A 15,005-nucleotide genomic window follows, 5' to 3' on the forward strand; every position below is an offset into this window, starting at 1 on the left:
GCTGCATGTAAAGGGAACACCAGATTACATACTCCCATCAATTTTCGTGATAATCGGTCCAGCCGTTTCTGAATAAATCAGGTGTGACAGACAGACAGACAGACAGACAGACAGACAGACAGACAGACAGACAGACAGACAGACGGACAGACGGACAGACGGACAGACAGACACCGTCTCGATTCTAATAAGGTTTTGTTTCACACAAAACCTTAATAAACCTCTTCCACGACAATTATGTAATTACATAGTTTTCATCCCATTGCGCATTGATAATCAATGAGTCGGAGACACCTTAACTCTCATTGCACATTCCGAATACGAAATAAGTGAGAGATATAGAGCTTATATTTTGTCTCAGTTTTAGCTTTTTACACATTTCGATTTCACCACTTAACAAGGGGGATGATATCGCATTGGTTGTAGTCGCAGAGCATGGTTGAAGATTTTCACCGCCTAACAAAAAAAAAGAAAAAGACAGACAGACAGAGAGTCAGTAAACCGATTTTAATAAGGCTTTGTTTTACACGAAACCTTAAAAATCGTTAAATTAAAAGCGGAATCTTTGATAATGGCCTGTTCTTGCTTCAAACTTCACTTTGGTCGTCGAATAAAACGAACACTAATCCGTCACTTAGCTTTATTTACCGATTAGAATTCATGTGGTTTTGACTTCATTTCTAAGGTTCCTAGAGGCAAATGTTCTTATGCCCCATTTCCATCCACCAATTCTCAAAGGTAATACACGTACTGTCAAGAGATGCGTTCAGGTATCTTGCGCATTTCACTGATCGATGCATGATAACAACAATCAAATTTGCGAGTACATGCGTACATATACATATATTCCTAGAAATAATTTTGATAAGATGATTATAATCAAAGCCACAGAGGATTGTATAGTAAAACTTACTTGTGGATTGCAGCTAGAGTTACTCCCTATTCTTCCACAAATATGTATATACGTACAATTAGATTTTGTCGCCCGCAGCACTATAATATCTCCATCATGGCGTATCTGCTTAGAACGCAATAGATATTAAATGAAACATAACATGTTCGCATCCGCAAACCATTTTCCGTCGCTCGCAGCTATGTTCAGCAGTAGTTGCGGAATTGTTTACCGAACGGATTAAAATGTAATTTAGTCCCAACTATCGTAAGTCCACGAAATTATATGAAGGATTAAAATAGCAAAGAGAAGCTTTAATGAAACAACAACCTCTCAAAAGGACGTTATCATCAAGCAAATTCTCCACTTTTCCAAGCACTCGAAAGGTACTTGGCCTAGGAGCAAAGTTGATCTATTTTAATGAAATCTGAGGAGGAATCGATATCTCTGGCAAATAGCATTTCCGAGTTGAATGTACGAGGCACATTGTATTGCGTACATGTCAAGGGTGACAATACTCGTAAAAGGAGCGGCCAACAAACTACGAAATCGTTCAGCACAGGCGGAGAAACAGAGTTAAAATTACCAATAAAATTAATGTTCTCTCAAAAAGGACCTTTGGAAGCATGTATTTTGCATTTAGAACCTCGTCTACAAAGCAAATATTGTGAAATAGATATCAAGAATCCCCGGGGGGAAGGTAATAAAAATTTTTATTAGAATTGGGGCACATTGTCATATTGAATATTCGAAAATAACTTCCCTGCTTCCAGTGAAGATGGTGAGATATGCATATTCTGATATGACTGGAAAAAAATAATATGTTATCATATTTGGAAGTTAAAATGACAATTGGCAATAGCAGTTAATAAGGTAATTTAGTTGGTGTGCTTGGCCACAGATACATTGGCATCAGGAAAACTTCCAAAATCAAAGTAATTTCTAACAATGAAGTTTTCTGGAACATTAAGAAAATTATCATTTGTAAAAAGTCTTTAGATTTAGTGATGGTCAAGATGCATCCGGGTTGACCAGCGAAGACCTATCTCTGAAACCTGAAAAGCAGTGCAGGTCCGGCAGTACTCAAATGCAAGAAAAGTACCCAATCAATATTCTTTGCTTGCTTTACGCTAACCAGGCTCAGGAATGTAGGTGCCCCTCCTACGTTATACTATAAACCGCAATCAAATGTTTTACCATATGTTCCTTTCGCAGCTCACACCAAAATAAACATAAAACGATATATTGCAAAAAAAAATTGATGACAATATAAGGACACATTTATGGTTGTCATTTTCCCCGTCAATTATATCTACGCGCCATCGCTCGCGGTTACCCTAAATGTGCTTCAGCCCCCCCATCTTCTAAAATCCTTGAACTCGTTCTCTACTGTCCTGCGCTAATTGCCCTTGGGGCGAGCCACTCGTCGACTATTTTGCTTAATGTATGACCTCTCCACTGCCACTTCCGTTTTCCAATCACAATACGTACGAGTGCCAGGCCTGCACGCCCACCAAGTTCTTCGTTTATGATAGTACGAAACTAGCGTACTCCAAAGATGCGACGCAGATAGGTGCTAACGACAGCTGGGAGCTTTCATGTAACAATGTGGTTTATTTTCTATACCCTACTCCCATGTAACAACACAGAAAGAACACCAGCATAGAACAATTTCAACCTGATTTTAGATACGGCAATGAAAGCGGATCAAGCGCTGTTAATGCGTTGGGCAACATCCAGTCCAGTCGCACCATATTAAGAAACAACGCTTCCAAGATATACAAATTGATAGACGCTTTCAATGTTCTGCCCATTAATTCAGATAGGAAGAGTGCGATGCCCCCACAGACTGAGAACCTTGGTTTGATTTGTGTTTATCTTTAGTCCGAATAGCTGAGCGGTTAGAGCACAATGCTGTCACAAGGTCGCAGTTCAAATCTCACTGGTGGTAGTGGGATTTCTGTCGTGATTTGACTTCGGATACCAATCGACTCAGCTGTGAATGAGAGCGCAATGCTGACCACATTGCCTCCTATAGGGTATTATAATCCTGTAGTGTACCGCTAGGGTCTTGAATGAAGTGCTCTAACACACTACAGGGTCCTGATCCAATTGGATTGTTGCACCAACGATTATTATTTTTATTATTATCTTTAGACCAACTTCCAAACCCGAAGCCGTTTACCAAAGTCGACGACCTGGTGAGAGAGCAAACAGATGTCATCAGCGAAGTCGAGATGTTTGAGGAAAGATATAATTTACCATTGACATCCTCCACGGACAAGGCAGCGTTGTGAACGTCACCGATAACTAGAAGAATTAATATCGGTAAGAAGATGCAACCCCGAGTTTTTCCGGGAAGCTCCTACTGCGTAAAGCCCGCCAAATATACTATCGAAATTTTTCTCGAAGTTTCGAAATAAGTGTAGAGAAGATCTAAACTCCGCGCACTGTTCCAAAGTGATCCGTAGGGTGTTGATCTTGTCAATGCAGGAGGATCCGGAGCGTAAACTAGCATACTCTCTGTCGGTCAAGCTTCCGAAATGTTCTTTAATGCGTTCTAGGATTATTTAAGCTATTATCTTTCCAACGGGAGGGAGCACGAAGATATCAATCCAATTATCAAACTCAAAACAGGTGCTCTCCTTTGGAATCTTAACGATCAATATCTTCTTCCACGTTCTCGGAAAGGTCTCGGATTCCTAAAGTTTCTATACTAGTGGAGGTAGCAGATCTCCGGTAACTGGAGGTACAGCGTTAAATGACTCTGAAGATTTACTCAACTTGAATGCATTGATGGCCGAAATATTTTCTCTTCTGCTTGGAGCAACAGTTCGTAGCCGCGTGTGACAGTGACTAGCCATTTCCTCCACAAGAGGAGGAGTCTGAGCGAATGTGATACGATTAAGAACTGTGCTGAAGTGTTCTTTCTACCCCTTGAGTTGCTTGTCAACGTAGATGAGAAGTCGACCGTTACCATCCTCCAAAAGAACATCGAACGATTTGCGCCCATATGGAAATTCTTTGATTGCTCATACAGTGTCGGTCAGGTGAAATGCAACTTACATATGGCAGGCTCTGTGCTTCAAGAATGCCAGACCAATGACAAAGCCGTGGAAATTGCAGAAATCCACGAACCTCCCACCATTATCATTACGGCCGACAAGAATGCGTTTTCCCATCACATATCCGAGCATGGTGTTGTCGGAATGCAGCTTGGCATTCAAATCACCCATCACGATCATAATGTCACCTTTAGGAAGCCTCCCATGAACTGCGTTAAACTCGTAGAGAGCATCCTTCTCGACTATCTCTGAAACTCTCTCTATCTCTTAGACCCCCCATCATTATCATTATTTATCTTCGGCGTGAGGTCGGTCCCTAGAAATTTGAAATTTGCAATTTGCTAGCCCACAGATGTCTATCCCAATTAATCGCCTCCTATCGCAAGCAAAGAAGACTTTGAATGTATTGTTGAGCCCCAACCACTGGGCGCACATAAAATCCATTTATTGGCAAAAAATGGATGGCAACATAAGTAAAGACGTTAGAAAATAAAAATATAATTTTTGCCTGCATCACTCACACACAAACTGGGAGCCACGTTCGAAGGAGAGAAATTCATTAAAAATTGAACTTCCGCCTCCTTCTTCTTCAGGCTTAGGACTATGTACGGCGTATGGGCTTTCCGCACAGCTTTGGTATCCCAATGCAAGGAAATATTCTTCACTTAAAGAATTCCTGACAATATGGGGGCAAGATTGACGGTTTACCTTGTCACCAATGAACCCTGAGAAACTTCCAAACCCTATGATTTCCACATACGAAGAAGAGAGCTCAGAAGAAAAACCGAAGATAAAGAAAACCTGCTCACGACCGAGGTGGATAACTGATCTGAGAACAACAAGTGGCGCATCAATTATAGGTTCAGCAATACCCTGATGTACGGGCAGAAGGGTAAATTGGATGTTTTGAAGGTGATATCGAATAAAAATATACTAAGATCCCTGAAGGAAGCGTGGTGATTGTCGAAGTCAAAAGGGCTGGAACGGCTAAGGAGGTCCATATGCCGCCTATTGAGAAAGAGATTATTACCCAGATTTGACTCAGGTGCTCATTCACAGTTGAGTCGACTGGTATCCGACGTCAAATTACAACACAAATCTCACCGCCGCTAGTGAGATTCGACCCGCGACCTTCCGTACGACAGCCTTGTGCTCTATCCACGCAACTATCCGGACACAGGGATCATCAGACTAGCTGAATTGATAAAATCAAACAGCTTCTCTCCTCTGGGATTGCATTTGCAATTGCCCCAATAAATATATTGATCGCTCATATCACAAAATATTAAGAGTTCAAGCCCATATGATTCTGCATACACTACCAGATCCCTTAGTTCGTGCGTTGGCGGAGGACACAAAGAATCATGGTGTAAGTAAGATGAGGCAACTATGACGTTTCCCCTCTTACTATAAACCTGGTATTGTAAGTTGACCGCAACTAGATCCTGGGAACACAATTGTCTTAGCATGATTGCCTCTAACCATCTTGACATCAGGACGCAGGCTGTCGGTCTCCAGGATTCTAGTCCCGTTTAATAATTCTAGAGGTTAATTTCATTAATCTTTATGTTGGTAGACATAATAAATAATAATAATCGTTGGTGCAACAATCCATATTGAATCAGGGCTTTAAAGTGTGTTAGAGCACTTCATTCAAGACCGTAGCGGTATACTACAGTACACTGTAGGAGGCAATGTGGTCAGCATTGCGCTAGTCTGAGATTATTACCCTGATTTGATTCAGGTACTGATTCACAGCTGATTCGACTGGTATCCGACGTCAAATGACGATATAAATCCCACTACCACTCCTTACCACTTGGAAAGTTACAATCGGTTACCGCCATCACTAACGAGTAAGTTGATATAGACTCCCCCACCACGACAAGCTGGTGCCCGAGAGTAAGATAAATAAATTGCGAATTGAACAGGAACACTTGAAGTGAGGCTTCAAATGGGGGTCTTCCTCTGGGTTGAAAACGTCAACATTGAACTAAAACGACGAAGCATCAAGCTTAATCAAGGGATTAAACTACGTGATAATTTACGGCCCACTCGTCTATCTCGCCAACCTTGAATTGATTTTCAGAAAGCATATGACTCTTTTATTGAAAAATAAGAGGTCTAAGTACCAAGTTCTCGAGTTTCAACTCATCTGCCTTAGTTTTCCAAGACCAGGTGATCTACATCACTGAAACCTGGCTGGATGACAGGACATTCGATTTCGAGCTCCTGGAAAATTACTCTGTGTTTCGTTGCGGCAGGGACTACTGTGCACTAAGCATGCGAACCGCCGGTGGCATGCATATTCCCCTCCCTTAGCCACCTTGCCAGTGCGAAGATTTCTTTGACTGGTTATTAAATGTCCGTATCGCTCCTCCTGTTTTCTTTTAACCTTCATGGTAGCTTTAATCTTCCTATACTTTCTTGGCCCAATACTGCCGGTCATCATCATCAACGGCGCAACAACCGGTATCCGGTCTAGGTCTGCCTTAATAAGGAACCCCAGACATCCCGGTTTTGCGTCGAGGTCCACCAATTCAATATCCCTAAAAGCCGTCTGGCGTCCTGACCTACGCCATCGTTCCATCTCAGGCAGGGTCTGCCTGGTCTTCTTTTTCTACCGTAGATATGGCCCTTATAGACTTTCCGGGCTAGATCACCCTCATCCACACTGATTAAGTGACCCGCTCACCTCAACCTGTTGAGCCGGATTTTATCCACAACCAGACGGTCGTAGTATCGCTCATAGATTTCATCGTTATCCAGGCTACGGAATCGTCCATTCTCATGTAGGAGGATTCTTCTCTCGAACGCGGCCAAGAGTTCGCAATTTTTTTTCCTAAGAACCCAAGTCTCCGAGGGATCCATGAGGACTGGCAAGATCATTGTCTGGTACAGTCTGGTACCCTATGCTGAGACATTTCGAGTGAAACAGTTTCTCTGAGCTGAAATAGGCTCTGTAGGCTGCCAACAACCGCGCACGGATTCCATCGTCATAGCTGTTATCGGTTGTGATTTTCGACCCTAGACAGGAGAAATTTTCAATGGTCTCAAAGTTGTAGTCATTCATTGTCTTCATTCGACCAGTGCGATTCGATGTTATTCGTGCTTTTGGTTTTGCCGCTGACGTTGCCACCATTTACTTCGCCTTACCTTCATTAATGTGCAGCCTGAGATGTCGCGTCGATTCCCGCCTGCTCGATCTGGATGAAGGTAGACTGTGCATCTCGGGTTGTTCTTCTCATGATGTCGATATCGTCAGCATAGGCCAGTAGTTGGGTGGACTTGAAGAGGATGGTGCCCCTCGCATTTACATTGCATCACGAATCACTTTCTCCAGGGCCAGGTTAAAGAGGACGCATGATAGGGCATCCCTTGTCTTAGACCGTTGTTGATGTTGAATGGTCTTGTGGGTGATCCTGCTGCTTTTATCTGGCCTCGCACATTGGTCAGGGTCAGCCTAATCAGTCTAATTAATTTCGTCGGGATACCGAATTCTCTCATGGCCGTGTACAGTTTTACCCTGGCTATGCTATCATAGGCGGCTTTAAAGTCGATGAAAAGACGGTGCAACTGTTGTCCATATTCCAACAGTTTTTCCATCGCTTGCCGCGGAGAGAAAATCTGATCTGTTGCTGATTTGCCTGGAGTGAAGCCTCTTTGGTATGGGCCAATGATGTTCTGGGCGTATGGGGCTATCCGGCCTAGCAAGATAGTGGAGAATATCTTATAGATGGTACTCAGCAACGTGATACCTCTATAATTGCTGCACTGTGTGATATCTCCCTTCTCATGTATGAGACAGATAATGCCTCGTTGCCAGCCATCAGGCATTATTTCGCTGTCCCATACTTGAAGCATCAGTTGATGTGCAACTTCGTGTAACTGGTCGCCTCCATATTTAACCAGTTCGGCTGTAATTCCATCGGCTCCTGACGACTTATGGTTTTTAAGTCGATGAATTGCTGTTTGTTTCTTCTATGCTTGTTCAGTAGATTACCCAAGTACTCAACCCATCGCTCCAATATGCCCATGCTGCCGAAAGATTTCCTTCTTTGTCTCGACAGGATGAGCTTCGAGGTGTATAAGGCTTCATCCTGCTGACTTGTTGGTAAAACTTCCGCGCCTGGTGCGGTTGCTCCCTGCACTTTTCTAGTTCGCAGACTTGTTGATTCTCCCAGGCTTCCTTTTTCCGTCTGTGAAGTCGCTTCTCCGCTAAACGGAGTTCGTGATAAGTCTCTGCGCGTGCCCGCGTTCTTTCAGAATGCAACATTACTCGGTATGCAGCATTCTTCCGTTCCGTAGCTGCCATATATTCATCGTCAAACCAGCCGTTCGAACTTTTCTTGCGGCTGGGGACAAGTATCTTTGTGGCCGCATCAATGATAACGTTCAGGTGGTTGTGAAGATCATTTGTTGATGCTTCATCTCCAGGATCCCTGCTGACTGCAGTTATTGCGGCATGTTGTGAATGGCTTCAGTATTCACTCTCACCTGATTTGCAGAGGGGATTGTAGGTGGTGTCGTAATTCGAGCTCGGAGCACCATGCCAACGAGATAGTGGTCCGAGTCTATATTGGCCCCCTATAGGTTCCGACATTCATCAAGGCTGAAAGGTAGTGGCGTTCAAGTAGCACATGGTCAATTTGATTGAAAGGGGTCCCGTCTGGAGAGGCCCACGTTTGTTCGTGGGCCGTTTTCCCCACAAACCCGGTACTTCCAACAACCATTTCGTGCAATACTGCTAACTGAATAATCCGCAGTCCGTTATCATTGGTATCCCTATGTAAGCTATGAGAGCCAACGTATTGCCTGAATACGGGCTCCGTCCCCACTTGACTGTTCAAATCTCCAAGTATGATTTTGATATCATACTTGCGATATACTTCTCCGACTCTGCAGTCTCCTCTGTAGGGGCGTGAACGTTTATGAGGCTTATATTTCTAAACTTGCCTCGCAAACGCAGAGTGCATAGCCGTTCGCTTATATTTTCAAAGCCAAAAACAGCAGGTTTTATTTTTTTGCTGACTAAGAAACCTACTCCGAGCACATAGTTTACTGGATGGCCGCTATAATATATGGTGTAGCGGGTCTTCTCAGGGAAACCGGTCCCTGTCCATCACATCTCTTGCAACGCCTTTACATCAGCCTTTTATTGGGACAGGGTACCGGCTAGCTGCTCAGCAGCGTTCGGTCTGTACAGGGAGCGCACGTTCCATGAGAAAATGCGCAAATCGTTAATCCGTTGTCGCTGCCGGGTTCATCGTTGTAAAATTCATCCTTTCCGAGGCTCCTTTCGCGGCTTCATAACATCGGTTTTCCGTGTAGGGTTGCCAGCCCTACCCAACCCCCAACCTGGAGGACCAGTTGGTACATTTTATCCCGTTTTTAGGCGCGAGAGACTTGGCTTCAACGTACTTCGTCTGATGTTTTTCATGATGAAAGGACTCCCAGCGATCACCACGTGGAGGTGGAGATAGGGTTTGGTAGTAGAGCTGTTGGTGTTGGTTTAGCAATCGTTTCCCACCTATACCTACCCTTATATATATATACTACCCTTTGATCGCTCTTCCATCCCTTCCTTTTCCTTTATCTACTTTCATGTACAGATGCGGCGCCCTCCAATTCAAACTTTCCAGGAATCATTTAAATCGCACTAGTGACCTTGTTTTCTCCAACCTTCATGTACGATGCTTTTCCCAATCCCTTTATGGCTCTACTTAACTTGCTCCTGACGACCATTATCTTGCTCTCGGTGCGAAAATCAACCGGCTCAATTGCACTGTCGTACGCAAGCCTCCCAAATTTAATTTTCATAAGACGAATTTCGAAGGCTTAAACTGAACCCTGACGGCAATCTGCCCTTCTTCTCTCTCCATTACATATGACCAAACCCTCAACGCCTTCTATACAATTCTGTCAGATCGCCACTTTTGTTACGTGCCCCCTATGCTCTTACTAAGTCTGGTTCACTTTTGAAATCCATCACAAACTTCGTTGAAGACATACTGCTAGCAAAAGCTCCTATCTTCTGGGAAAAAGTCGATATCTTCTGTAAACTCTATCCGCCGATTCGGAGAATGAGAACCCGATGGAGCTGATCCTACTTTCCTTGCTTTTTATAATTGTCTTGGTCGTCATCATAGCGCTAATTGTGCTTCGCTTCGTAAGGCATCACTTGATTGAGCCTAACAATTGTGGTTTTGAAGCAAAGCTTATGAGTTATGTATGTAAAAGAAAGATATGGTATCATTTAATCTAATCTACCATTTCCCAAAAAAGTGAATTACTTATCAAAATGCACGTATGCATAAACATCTGGAATAGATTGAAAGCGACATTGTATCTGAGCATATATCGTTCTGACATCAACCTCGCCAACTAAGCAAATTTCCTATTTGCCTCAGATAAATTCTAAAGAAACGATAATCGATAAAAATGGCATATTTCCGTCATCGTAATCACAACTCCTCAAAAGACGCGTTTCTAAGTGTTTACCATAAATTCATTGAAGCGTCTTCGATATGTTGTTGTTAGTCACCATAGTCATCATACCGCATTCAAACGAGCCAAACTTGTTAAGATTTCTTTCATTTTCCTATAAAAGTCTGAGATTAGTTTATCTATCTTCGCTCAGACAAGATGGCAGCTTGTTATTCACAAGTGCAGCAGAATACGCTTGGATACTCAATTGGGGAACATGGAAAGATACCCGTCTCTGTGTTGAATGTGTTCATATCATAATTGGCAGTTGAGTAGCAGTCGATGACACGAGAGGAACAGTGACCGAGTGGGTTTCATATCAATTATGAGGCGGAATTCAAATTTTTACTTATTCTGCCCAACTGAAACAAAGACGAATTAATCCCATGGGTTTTAAGAATAATTCTGTTCGCAGCATTTTTGGACAAATCTCATCATTCAAGGCGATGTGCTAACATCAATCGCCCATGGATAATGATAAATAGGTATTCAAATAGGATGAGTTTTCCCGCAGGAAAATTATTCAGTCCATAGTAGAGTTTAAGAAATTTAACCAGATTATTGTTTGGAAAAAAATTTATAAAAGAGTAACATTATCTCAGAAGTCAGCATTTCGTATCTTGGAGGCCCCGGTGTGCAGACCTTGTATCTGAATAGAAAACAACTCATTTTAAATTCCTAAGATACTTCAAAGTTGCAAAAGATATTTGCTTTAGTCAAGTGTTTCCCAAAATATTCTCCACAACATTTGAGTATTCCTATCGACGTCATACTATAAATACACTGCTATAAACACAACCAGAAATAGTCTAAACAGCGGAAATTCAGTTGTAATGATATGTACTCCTACAAACGTACATACTTACTCGATAAGGAACTAAACACAAAAACAGGAACTGTGGGGGTGATGTCAACAAATTCCACCCAAAAGCTTATCTATGCAATGTATGTGCCTTCAGCCATGTCCTTATTACTCCTTTCATACGTGGGAGCACACCAATGCAGTTTCCTCAAAGAAACTATGTACTAGTGAATATGTACATGCATATTTACGTTATTACATCAGTAAATTGGCCGGTGGGCTTGTAGCCGAGCAAGTTAGTTGGGAAGATGTTCCACGCAAAGCTAGATAAACAGCTGTCCGGAATCCGGGTGAGGCCACCTCGCCAGGTATTGCATGGGACGAGATTGGGAGCAGCCAGGTGAGAAGGTCGTGGGATCGATAAAGCCACCTGAGCTGACATGAACTACCAACGCCGGTTCTCCAGCATAGAAACGGTAACAAGTGCTCGTAGCACCCAAGTATCAACAACGGCACGATGGCTGTATTCAACTGGCACACTTCGCGGGGAAATTAACAATTCCGCCCGCTTTCGAGTGAGCAATAAGCAGCGATGATAACTCCACTTACGCGAATTAATAATTACTCAAGATAGCGCCACAAAGAGAGTGTATCCAGAGTACAAGTATTTAGTATCTAGTGCGAAGTTAGTACAGTGACGCTTAAAGATTGCGAGCAGAAGAAATTCCAGAGTGAATGTCCACGAGAATGGAGAACAGAATTACCATTTATTCCAGTCGGTGCGCAGCGTTCGTATCGTTACTTGTTGGTCGTCCCGGGCTATCTTTAGCATTAGTCATAGTCAAGTAAGCGACTTAAGCTTCAACTTTAAGCCTAAGATCAAGACAAGCTAAAGTTAGTCGTGTGACTAAATCTGTGATCTCCGTCGCGGAGAGATGAGGGGAAGGGTGCAAGGGTGCGTCGGTATTCCACCTTCGTCATTTTACTTTGTAAGCGAATGACTCAAGATTAAGACGCGAACAGTTTGTGATACAAAATTGTTTGAGAGTGCTGTTTAAATTGTATCTGTATAGATGCAGTGATAATTGGCATCTACTGCATATCCGCTATCAGGAGGATTTTTATTATCTGCGAAACACGGTCGACCGGCCAACAAATTATAGTTAATGAGGTAAGTCACTTAGATGTACGTTTTTCTTTTAGATAATGTACTATACAAGAGTGTTTTAATATATAAGCAACAACAAAAATTGTATCTATGATCTATAATATTAAGGGTGACAGTACGATTGTCCTGATTGTCGAGCATCAGCCTTTGGATTCTTCCTTTACCATGGTGGTTTGCCTTTGTGTTTATCCCGCTGCTATATACTTACCACTTGCATAGCATTAAGCGTGATGTGAATGAAACTGAACTGCACTCTTATTAAAAATTAAATCGGGTTGGAAAAGTACAATATGAAAGAAGCAAATATGAGGATACCCTGCGCACCAAAAAATATTTAAATAGGAGACATGCATACCTTAAAAGGACAAAAAGCAGTTAAAAATGTTTCTTTTTCATTAAGGATTGAACTAGTCCTGAGCCGGCGTCGGCTTAATGGCGGACCGGAACAATTCGGAAAAGTTTTCTCTCACCACTCATTTAAAGCAAAGTGCCATTTTTCTTAAAAAATGAGGATTGACAATTTCGTCCAATATGGCATCAACTCGGCAACAACATACATAAACGGCATCGCGGTAGCCAAACACTGGCTTGAATTTGAAGAAAATCATTGCGCAAGGATACCGTTCCGCGAATCCCAGTGGAACTTTGTACAAGTATTTCGTTCGGGAATCAATGATTTCATCAATGCAGACTAATGAAAAATGAATGCATGTAAAATTGGTATGGTTTTTATCGACAAATGCAACTACCCTTCTTTCTGTACGACATCCCAGCTGAAAAAGGAACGAAATTGCCACAACACTACGTCTTGCACGTTACTTATCGAACCGCCTCATATTTGCGAAAATTATTTTTGAATTTTTAAGAGATACCTTTTTATATAGGTTGGCTTCCGATGGAGCAATTCCTAAAAAATTCATACACGTGTCTATGCTTCTTGCGCTTCCAGTGGAATGGATTTTCAATTTCCCTACTGGGATACTTTCCAACAGAAGGAATATATTCTTTGGAAGAATTCTGACCTGTGCTGTCTGTGCGAATGCGGAACGTCGGCTGCTAGATCGTATCAATACTCTCACAGCAGGGGTAGGTGGGTATGTGGCCGCTCCGAGGAACCCAATTAGCGTTTTGGTGCGCCGTTTTGATGCCACAAAGACCGTGACTGTTGTTATGGGAGCAGGGAGGCAGAGTCCAACCGGCTCGGATCTTCAGAGCCAGCCCGTAGCATTCACGAAGGAAAGCAGCTCCCCCACCCTGCAGCTAGAAATCTTTCTGAGGCCCCCAAAGAATGGTTTGCCCAGTGCCCGCAGCCTGACTCTAGCCAGAGCTGGACAATCGCAAAGAAAGTGCATGAGGGTTTCCCCTCTTCTCTCACAGTAAATATATGGAACAATTCAGCGCAGCGCTAGATGCTAGCTCGTATAAATAGAGCTTAAGAGGGTCATCCATGTGAAGGACGTTTTTTTCGCTTTTTTTAGAAATATTTGTTAAGAACTGGATAAAAATACAAATACGAATTTTTCACCATATATTTATTGATATCTGGAGCATCTGTAATAATTTTAGATAGCATAGCATAGCATAGTTCATTATTGAAATACAGAGCAATTTATACACCCATCTCCGAAAAAGGTGTTTTTCTGCTGCCGCGCTAGAGAGCGCTGCGATCATCCTAAAGAAAAAAGTAAACGCAAACTAGGATTATTGAAAAATATTTAAAGCTGGTGGTCAAAGGGTAGTATAGGTCCCGGGGCGAAACGTGGATTGGTACCCACGATGGAGCATAAAACCTAGGAAATGCCTGCTGAACCAACACCAACAGCTCTACTACCAAACCCTATCTCCACCTCCACGTGGTGACCGCTGGGAGCTCTTTCTTGACGAAAAGCTGCAGACGGAGAAGGATGAAGGCGAGTCTCCCGCGCCTAAAAACGGGACAAATTGTACCAACTGGTCCTCCAGGTTGGGGGTTGGGTAGGGCTGACAACCCTACACGGAAAACAACTTGTTACGAAGTCACAACAGGAGCCTCGGACTGGACAAATAATACAACGACGAACCCGGCAACGACAAAGGAATAACGATTTGTGCATTTTTTTATAGAACGTGCGCTCCCTGTGCAGAGATGAAGCTGCGAAACAGCTAGCCGATAGCCTGCTCCAATATAGGGCTGATGTAACAGCGTTACAGGAGATGCGTTGAACAGGGACCGGTTTTCTGGAGAAAAGTCACTACACCATATATTATAGCGGTCATCCAGTAAACCATGTGCTCGGAGTAGGTTTCTTAGTCAGCCAAAAAATGAAACCTGCTGTTATCGGCTTTGAAAACATAAGCGAACGGCTATGCACTCTGCGCTTGCGAGGCAAGTTTAGAAATATAAGCCTCATAAACGTTCACGCCCCTACAGGGGAGACTGCAGAATCGGAGAAGGATACCTTCTACGAGGCAGTAGAACGAACCCTCGAAGCCTGTCCCAGATATGCTATTAAAATCATACTTGGGGATTTTAACAGCCAAGTAGGGACGGAGCCCGTATTCAAGCGATACGCTGGCTCCCATAGCTTACACCAAAATACAAATGATAACGGA

At 42.9% G+C, this 15,005-nt stretch overlaps 1 protein-coding gene and 2 long non-coding RNA genes across 4 annotated transcripts in view; 1 reads left to right on the top strand and 2 right to left on the bottom strand.

Annotated features, from left to right (window-relative positions):
* Positions 1–11,897, bottom strand: part of LOC119651206 — a 38,330-nt gene extending 26,433 nt beyond the window's left edge. Inside the window, exon 1 of one of the 2 annotated variants that reach the window (XR_005249437.1) lies at positions 11,310–11,897. This is a non-coding gene — a long non-coding RNA (uncharacterized LOC119651206). The remainder of the gene's footprint in view (positions 1–11,309) is intronic. The other variant, XR_005249436.1, reaches the window with a different exon arrangement.
* Positions 658–1,275, bottom strand: LOC119651208. Its single transcript, XR_005249438.1, has 3 exons — positions 1,074–1,275; positions 914–1,018; positions 658–849 (listed from the first exon to the last, which is right to left on the bottom strand). It is a non-coding gene; the product is annotated as an uncharacterized LOC119651208 (long non-coding RNA).
* LOC119651205 (proteoglycan 4-like) overlaps positions 11,897–15,005 on the top strand; it is an 83,253-nt gene continuing 80,144 nt past the window's right edge. Inside the window, exon 1 of the mRNA XM_038054657.1 lies at positions 11,897–12,416. The gene's annotated coding sequence lies outside the window, so the exon portion shown is untranslated. The remainder of the gene's footprint in view (positions 12,417–15,005) is intronic.

This window comes from Hermetia illucens, chromosome 3 (assembly GCF_905115235.1).
Source record: "Hermetia illucens chromosome 3, iHerIll2.2.curated.20191125, whole genome shotgun sequence".
Lineage (NCBI taxonomy): Eukaryota > Metazoa > Arthropoda > Insecta > Diptera > Stratiomyidae > Hermetia > Hermetia illucens.